At 37.9% G+C, this 9,520-nt stretch overlaps 1 long non-coding RNA gene across 1 annotated transcript; it reads left to right on the top strand.

Moving 5' to 3' along the window:
* Window positions 1-3,766: 3,766 nt before the first annotated feature.
* LOC122902167 lies at window positions 3,767-8,745 on the top strand. The gene is made up of 2 exons (XR_006383757.1): window positions 3,767-3,867; window positions 8,589-8,745. It is a non-coding gene; the product is annotated as an uncharacterized LOC122902167 (long non-coding RNA).
* The last annotated feature ends 775 nt before the right edge of the window (window positions 8,746-9,520 follow it).

Genomic DNA, 9,520 nt, shown 5'->3' with positions numbered 1-9,520 from the left:
TACCATCACCTTGGGCATTGGATTTTCTCTTTCTTTCTTTCTTTTTTTTTTTTAAAGATTTTTATTTATTTATTTATTTGACAGAGAGAGAGAGAGAGAGAGAGAGAGAGAGATTACAAGTGGTCAGAGAAGCAAGCAGAAAGAGAGGGGGAAGCAGGCTCTCCGCTGAGCAGAGAGCCGAATGTAGGGCTCTATCACAGGACCCTGAGATCATGACCTGAGCCGAAGGCAGAGGCTTAACCCACTGAGCCACCCAGGCGCCCGGGCATTAAGTTTTCAACACGTTAGTTTTGGAGGGATACAAATAGTCAGACAGCAGCAAAACTTTTAATGATTTTATGTTTCTCTTAATGTCTAATTCTTTAAAAAGGGACACACTTTTTGTTTTTTTTCCCCCTGCCTCTTCAGAGGATTTTTTCAGGTCTTTTTCCGCTCAGTGATTTGTGACTTCATAAATGGTCGAATATATATTCAGTAATTAAGGTAAAATGAGTTTGAATTCTCAGTGTATCTTTAGGCACCATCAGAAGTAATATGATGTATTCAGATGGGAGTTGATGAGAAGAAATGAGGTAGTTTTTTTCTAGCCCAATCCCCATGCTTTCCTAGGCAAAGAGCATTTTCATTGAGATTGATTTGCAAATGTTTGGTTTGAAAGCTTTAAAAAAAAAACCCTCTCTGTATCACAGGGTCCTTGAGGGCAGGAATTCTCTCTCCACAGTAACTTTTTTATTTTCTCCTAACGCTTAATAAATAATTCTGTTGCAGAATAGACCCCAATACCTTCCTTGGCACTATTAACCAACATTATCACCACATAGCCTGATGGGAAAATACAGGATTCCAATTTTTAATAGTGTTAATCTGAAAAATTTTAACCTTATCTTGTTACTGAATTAAGAAAATACACAATAGCATCATTGTACAATAGAAGTCCACCCTCTATATGTTTGGTACTAAGATTGAAAAATCATCCCTGTAACAGAGGAAGGTCAAAGTTAAGTGAGTTGTTCATTTCAAATTGAACCGTAACTCTAGTATTCACACAACATAGTGCAGTTTCCAGCTGACCGCTCAAATCTACTTACAAGAAGAGAGGTTTATAATTCAAATATTATAGGAAGAGGAAATCTAATTTTGACCTTGAGTCAAACTGATGCCAAAGGAACTTTATGGTTTTCTTTACTTTATAAGCTGTAATTGCAAATACAGTTTCCTTCATCTAAAAAACTATTCCACCCTGAAATTTTCAAACAAAAATAGTTTGCAGAAACATTGGCAAAAGACATCTTCAAAGGAAACTAACTAGTTTGAATTAGAAGGAGAGGGAGGAGAGAGATGGTGGATATTTTTAAAGGGATTATGTTTTCAATATTTTGGGCATTCGACGTCTAATTCCTGTTGCTTTTTTTAAAAGCATTTCTCATTTAAAATTTAAAAGTAGATTAGTAATTTAAATGTGCTTAATTTGTAAATAAGATAAAAATAACATGTGTATAAGATAACTTGAAGAGAAAAAACTTGTGAAAATCTTCTCTTTAAATATTAAATAGAAATAAATTTGTCATTAGTAAATGCTATAAAATACTAAAAGAGCTGGGTCCATGTTATGGTATTAATAAAGAGATAGAAATGGTCAGAAGTTCATTTACCAAAAATATTTTGACTGATTATTTTTGCCAGAATACTTGAGAATATAATTCCATGTTCAATATAAAAAAAAAGATAATAATAAGAGTTATGTTGGTTGCCCCAACACTGTTTATTATGGTGTGTCTATAGGTCAAATTTAAAACCATGCCTAACTTTGAGATTAACTGGGTTATTACCTTTGCCGCAACTATTGCCTAATATTCAAGATCAGACACCTCAGGATACTGGTTCTACGAAGTTAGTGTATTATTTCAGTAGGAGAGAGATTAGTGCAGGGTAAGAAGTTAGCTTTAGGAAAAAATGTTATCCTTTATGGGGCCCCTGGGTGGTGCAATCAGTTAAGCATCTGACTGTTGCTTTTGGCTCAGGTTGTGATCTCAGGGTCATGAGATCAAGCCCCACGTTGGGCTCCGCGCTCAGCGCAGAACCTGCTTGAGATCCTCTCTCCCTCTGCTCCTCCTGCTCATGTTCTCTCTCTCTCTCAAATAAATGAATAAATCTTAAAATAATTTTTTAATTAAAAAAATGTTATCCCTTCTTATTTCCTATTGCAGCAGATTCCAGGTTACTACACTAATCTCAGGACTCAAAAGGATAACTTTTGCGTGTGTATGTGTATTTAATTCTCAGACTCAAGTACTTTTGATTCCAGTGAATACTGCTCATGGGTTTTCATGACCAAAACCATGTTTGGCCAAGGTAGCACAGAGGAACCCACCGAATTCCTCTCGAATGTGTTTATTTTACCTTTGAATTAAATGTATAAAATACTGAAATGAAAATTGCAGCAATGAAAACAGGAGATACCTGAATCACTGGGAATACGTAAATGTTGGATTAAGGTAGTTCATTCATCTGTTATATTGAAATTTACTGTAAATTTACCATTTTAAAGAGAAAGCTCAGAGGTTCTTACTTGTTTCTAGGAAGACATCATTAAATACAGTAACAACAAAAGAGCTGGGAAACTTCCAGAGAAGCATCACATCTTCACAGGAATGGTTTTTGTGTCACGTCAGGATAAAATGATAGGTTTAGAAAGGTCAAGCCATTTCCTAAAGTGATAGCTGCCCCCCACCCTCCCCCCCACCCCCCAATCCTACCAGATTAACAAAACCAGAGTAAATTACACCAAGACAAGAACAATAAGAAAGTAAAGATAAAAATGGATTTCCTAATCATTAAAATTATAATGGCTATTGTACATACCCAAGACAACAGTATCCCTGTGGTGAGACCCAATCTTGTTTTTACTGTGGCAGACTGACACCTCAGGGAGTAAGGGCTCTGTAGTCCCTCTTCGGGAACAGACTATCTACACATTATGTGATCGTGGTCTGTAAAATACAGGAAGTTCACAGAACTGGCAACTAGATTTTTTTGAGTGGTAGAATCAGGAGGTCTCCTCTGAAATGTGAAGGAAATATTTATAAGTAATATGGAAAACAAATGGCATGGAGAAAAGTTTAAAAAAAAAATTACTTCTAATCACTAGAAGGAGAAGTTAGAGACGGTCCTGTTAGATTCCTAAACTGTGCAGGACGATACAATTCAACTAATCCCTTGTTACCCAGGCTCAGAAGGAACAGGCGGGTGGGGCTATGCTTCTATCCAGTAGGGCACATCATAGAAACTTAACGTATTAGGCTTGAAAGGACAGGATAGAATCCCTCGTCCAACTCCCTCATTGTACAGATATGGAAACTGAGGAGCAGAGAGCCTGAGTTATTTGTCCGATGTTACACACTTGATGACCAGCTTCTCGATCTCCTGTCCAGAGTTCATTCCATTATGCAGTGTTACTAATCAGGGACATCTCTATAGCAGTTCAAAGCCAAAATGTGTTACTCATAACATTGATTATCTTCTTACGGAGGTAATGCGGGACCTAAAGACCTAAATGCCATAACAATTATTGTCATTGTGGTGGTTAGATTTCGTGGCCATTGTCCACCTGCTGGGGCTCCATTTTAAGGGACATAAGCAAGCAAAGTAGTCTACTGTAGCATAAAATAGTTACTTTGGGTTCAAAACAATTAAGATGAAAGTTCTGCAGGAAAAGTTCTCTTTTTAATACTCTTGCCTTCTCCCATTTTTCAAGAAAAATGTAACTTTAGAGAATAATGGACTTTGGATATGGAATTGCCCCTAGCTGAACCTGGCTAGCAATTCTTGGTGTTTCCGTTTGAAGAGAGGAACAAAGCAGATGATCAGGTAACAAAACCTTTTAGTGTATAGCTATGCTCACTTTTTTCTCAGGGAGAAGAGAGAAGGCAGTTGTGTTTTGGGAAGGGAAAAACAATTATAATCAATTGAACATGTTGTCTGTAACATTAGAATATAATTGCAGATGTAATTAGTGGAAATTCTTTTTCCATCTCAGTAATCCCACGTAGGCTTTTCCCACACTGTTCTTTGCATTTGGTGTTCCTGGTAGTTTTTGCTAAATATTTTCTTTCAAGTCAGAGAGGAGAACTTACATATTTGAAAAAGAGAAAAATCTTCAAAACTATTGTGTTTTACATTACCTTCTTTTCATTCTACTCTCCTTTTAGATTTTTTTTTTTTTAAGATTGTATTTGTTTATTTGACAGAGATAACAAGTAGGCAGAGAGGCAGGCAGAGAGAGAGAGAGAGAGAGAGAGGAGGAAGCAGGCTCCCTGCTAAGCAGAGAGCCCGATGCAGGGCTCAATCCCAGGACCCTGGGATCATGACCTGAGCTGAAGGCAGAGGCTTTAACCCACTGAGCCACCCAGGTGCCCCAGCTCTCTTTTTAGATTTAGAATAGATTTATATAAATACATATTTAGGCTGAATGCCAAACAGCTTAGTATTAACACTTGTCAGAGACTGAAGCTAGATATCTTCATAGAATGAACTTGGTTACAAGGAGAAATGAGAAATGTAATCACAATTTAAAAAAGGTGCCAGTAATGGAATTTTGAAATTTGATATGGTACAGGCACAAATATTCATATTTCTGTCAATCTATTTCCTTATTTCTCAATTTAAAGACTTCAAAATTCTTATTTGTTTTCTTTTTTTAAAAAGATGTATTTATTTATTTATTTACTTATTTGAGAGAGAGAGAGAGAGATATCACAAGTAGGCAGAGAAGCAGGCAGGAAGAGAGGGGGAAGCAGACTCCCCTGTTAAGCAGGGAGTCGGATGTGGGGCTTGATCCCAGGACCCTGAGATCATGACCTGAGTCGAAGGCAGAGGCTTAACCCACTGAGCCACTCAGGCACCCCTCTTTTGCTTTCTATATAACATTATTAACTTTCATAGTCTTTGTAATTCTACATCACTTTTCTCTTCCTGTACTTCTGACATATAAGGAAATTTTAATTCCAAGTTATATCTGTACATTCAAAGTGAATATTCAGATGTTAACCAATACATTAGAATGGTCTTCCTTGGTGTCATTATTCCCTTGCTTTACTGACTGTACATGATGGAGACGTGATGATGATGACATAGGTGTGTGGCTATTTGATTTTCCAAAGGCTAAAGGGAGGCTGTAGCTGAAGCCAAATAGAAATTTTGGCTGAATACCAAAGTCAAAACCAAACTTTAGGAAGTCTCTAAATCAGAGTTTGGTAGAACATTTCAATAAGCAAAGAATGTCCTAATCTTTTATAGTTTTTCTATTCTTTCTCTCTCCTTTTCTGGAGAAGGAACTAGACATTTTAAATTGAAATCTGTGAATTCCTCTAAAATCCACAAGATGGTGCTATGACGTGGCATTTTGAAAACTTTTGAAAACCTTATGCCTTGTAGGGGCAACTTTTAGGCAGAACCAAATAAGTGCCATTTACTAATATCCACTACAGGTAAATGCTATTTAAAAAAAAAATAACATCAACCAGATTAGTTGATATAAGGAAGGTGTATCTTTATTCCTAATTCCTAATTCCTAATGTTGCTTTTTTAACACTTTGTCCCAAAAATTATACTTCTGAAATTCTGTTATTGGTGTCAGGTTTTCAAATGTCTTATGAGGGGCACCTGGGTGGCTCAGTCATTAAGCGGCTGCCTTCAGCTCAGGTCATGATCCCAGGGTCCAGGGATCGAGCCCCGCATAGGGCTCCCTGCTCAGTAGGAAGTTTATTTCTCCCTCTCCCACTCCCCCTGCTTATGTTCCCTCTCTTGCTTTGTCTCTCTGTTGAATAAATAAATACAGTCTTTTAAAAAAATAAAAAAATAAAAAAGTCTTATGAGAAGTCTAAGAACTGAACTTGGGTCTTAGCAGGGCTCAGTCGTAATGGAAAACGTTCTGGACTGAAGCGGAGACCAAAGTTCTAATCTCCGCCCTCCACCCGAGTCCTTGCCTGCTGCCTGCCTTCCGTGTGCTTCAGCTGTTCTCCACCAGGGGCGATTTTACCCCTGGGGAATATTTAATGATGCCTTGGAGACATTAATCATTTATTCATAGCAACTTGGGTGACGGGGCTGCCACTGGCACCTGCGGGTAGAGGTCCGCGATGCCACTGAGTATCCTACAGTACGCAGGAAAGACTTATCCACAGCAAGATTAATAGTGCTCGCGTTGAGGAACTTGACCTCTTCGTTCACTCCTTTGTTGGTTTGTCTGTTCATTAATTAAATCATTCACACGTTCATTGACTTCCGCTTGTACATATCCATCCCTTCAACAAATTTTTACAAAATATCTACTACGTCTACTACGATTCAAGACCAGACTAAGATGTAGGGATTAAAAAGACAAAAGTTATCCTATACCTGTTCAGTCTTACAGGGGAGAGAGACACTTGTGAAAACTCTCACACGACGTGATCAGTGTTTCAGCGTTAAACGTAGGATGTCCTGAGAACACAGGAGAGAAGGATAAACACTGGTGCAGAGGGCAGAGCTCAGGAAGCCTTCCCGGGGATGGGGGTTGTTCACTGCGTGGGTGCACGGCGGTCATAGAATGAAATTCTGAGTGAAACACAAGCTAAGCCAGAGATATACAGTAGCCCAGAGTGTGCTCGGTGGGTAGTAGGCCTCTGTGGGAGCGATTAGGGGTTGGAAAAGGAAAGCCGAAACTCTTACAACGGTAGAATGGGGTCCAAGAGGGCCTTGGACTTCACCCTCCAGACATCAAAACTTAGAATAAAAGAGTAATATGAAACGTGTGGTAATCACTTCACCTCTTTGGGTCTGGGTCTCCCACCCTTAAAGCATTTGCTGGGATAGGTTTCAGGGTGTCCTCACTTATAAAATTACCTTTTGTTAATTATAAAATCAATCCATTAGATATACTAAATGCTGTATATTTTTAGATCGATATGACTATCTATGAAAATCACAATATCTGTAAAAAAATATCTTTATACACAAAAATTGTATTGTTGCAGATATGTGCTTTCATTATAATGAACAAAGTATAATATATTCCTATTAATATATTATTTGATGTTTGTTTTAAGGGTGGACATACTTGGGAAGATCAAGTTATTTTGCAGAATATAGTCTTCTAATTGGTTAATTCCTATGTCAATTGCTACTTTTGGTTGCACCTGGGATAGATTTTTAAAATATTTTTTCCTTAACCTTCTTATCAGTAAGTTTTATACAATCAAATTATATATTAGTAATTTAACATATGTTTATTATTTGAGTAATTACTTAAAAAATTCGAGTGTTTTGGGGCACCTGGGTGGTTCAGTCGTTAAGTGTCTGCTTTCAGCTCAGGTTGTGATCCCAGGGTCCTGGGATGGAGCCCTGCATCAGGCTCCTTGCTCAGCAGGAAACCTGCTTCTCCCTCTCCTTCTGTCTCCCTCTCCCTCTGTCTGCCCCTCCCTCTGCTTGTGCTCTCTCTCTCTTTCTCTGTCAAATAAATAAATAAAATCTTTAAAAAATAAAAAATAAAATAAAATAAATATGAAAGTGTTTTAGGGAAATCGAACACTGGGGTCTTTTATGTTGTATATTAATTAATGATGAAAACCCAGAGATTAACAACTGTTCGAATTTTACTGGAGTAAAATTAGTAGTTGTCAACCAAATGTTTGATACAGTTTGATTATGATTTATAAAATGTATTTTCATGCTATATTTCAATTTAATATTTTCAGATTTTAATTTAAAACATAGGGTTTCAGCTTTAAAACATAGGTAGCTGAAACCCCTGCTCTAGTCCAGTTCTGTGGTCATTCTGAATTTAGCCCATAGATCAAATGACATACTTTGAGATAAAGGAAAAAAAACTGGATAGGGAAGGGAGAAAAGAAAAATGGGCCCATATCTAAATAAAATTCAGCAATCTCCTGTGGGAAACACTGCCATCATCGTACCCCAAATAGAGATGTGAAAATACTGATGGCAAAAGTGACAGAGGCCCTGGGAAAGGCAGGGCTGGGTTACAGCCATCTGGTCTGAATCAGTTAGGGACCCAGGACCTAACCCCTCTCCTTGCTCATAGTCGCACTATAACCCTTTGATTGCATCTTCTTGAATCCTTTTTTCTCCTCCCTCCCTCCCCGCCCTTCTGCCCCGCCCCAATCATGATCCTTCCAGGTTTCTGTGTTACACTTCCTTGAGTATTAATGAAAACATTTGATGAATCATTTCAGATTTGAATATCTGTTCATATTTATTTTCCTCCACAGAAATTATCAATCAACCCAATAACTTAAACTAGTGTGGATTGTTCACAGTGCTTGTGTTTTGAGACGGTGTCACAGACTTGTTTCATGATAGTTAATCTTCAAAAGATGAGAACTTTATATGCCATGGTAAAAAAGGCTTTCAAGCCCCGGAAAAGGGGTTGAACTAGTTGGTGATTTTCACAGGCACCTTAGGGTTCAGGGAGGGGCCATGGAAGAAGCAGTGGCAGGAGCAAAGAATGGGGGTGAGTGACCTGCAGTGCCCACCCCTCCCCCTGCTTCATCAGAAACTCAGTTTCCACCCCTATTGTCTTTTTGTTCCAGATCAGACATCGTTGAAACAAAGGTTATGATGACGTCCCAGATGAACTCTAAGGTCTTTTCTGACCTGAACTTCTGTGAATTTATATTTTCAAATCCTCTCCAAAAAAACCAGAAAACTTCAAGTTTAAAGAGTTGTGTAATAACTGTGAGGCACAAGGTAGGATTAAGAAAACAGCAGCACCAACAATTCAATCTTGCTCACCTGGTCTTAAGAAATTAGACACTTTCTATTTAAAAGTAATGAAAAATACGTTTAAAAAGTGAATCGCTTCAAACACAAAGAGGTGCAATACAAGAGAAACAAATGAGCAAGAAAAAGTTCATTGGAACCTTCAGTTTGAATGTCCTGCAGAGACAGAGCTTCGAGATCTGACCAACAGCAGAACTGGTTCTCTCCCGAGGGGCTCAATTTCAAAGCAAGGAATGGCCCTGAACACACATGTGAATTAGGACAGGCACACATCACAGGAATGCTTCTGTCCAAGGTCTAGGATTCCTGTGCATATAGGAGGTTACTCTCCTGGTATCCACAAGAGTTGACATTCTCTTGCACATACATGAGACATTAAAGACAACAATACAGAAGTGCCTACAATTGCTCATTATGTGGCAATCATCACCCAGTGGTGGGCATTTTAAAGTAAATATTTCTTGACAAAACCTCACGATACAACCAAAATTCATTTTACTTAGGGGGAAATGTTTCTAAACATTCCCAGAAATTTTCTGGGTATAAAAAGATACATTTTGTGAATTACTGTTTTAGGAATAATTCTAATGTAGTCCCATAAGTTAAAAACAAATTTTAGCAAAAATGAAAAATCTATTTTAGGAATTGTTTTTCATCTGCAACATAATTAATAGCTATAAGAAAATAGCTTTGGGGAGAGGATCTAGGAGAAACTTCATTCCATTCAATGCCTAGGTTGTAT

This window comes from Neovison vison, chromosome 3 (assembly GCF_020171115.1).
Source record: "Neovison vison isolate M4711 chromosome 3, ASM_NN_V1, whole genome shotgun sequence".
Lineage (NCBI taxonomy): Eukaryota > Metazoa > Chordata > Mammalia > Carnivora > Mustelidae > Neogale > Neogale vison.
Note: the sequence above shows the minus strand (reverse complement) of the source record. Positions and strands in the feature narration are given on the sequence as shown.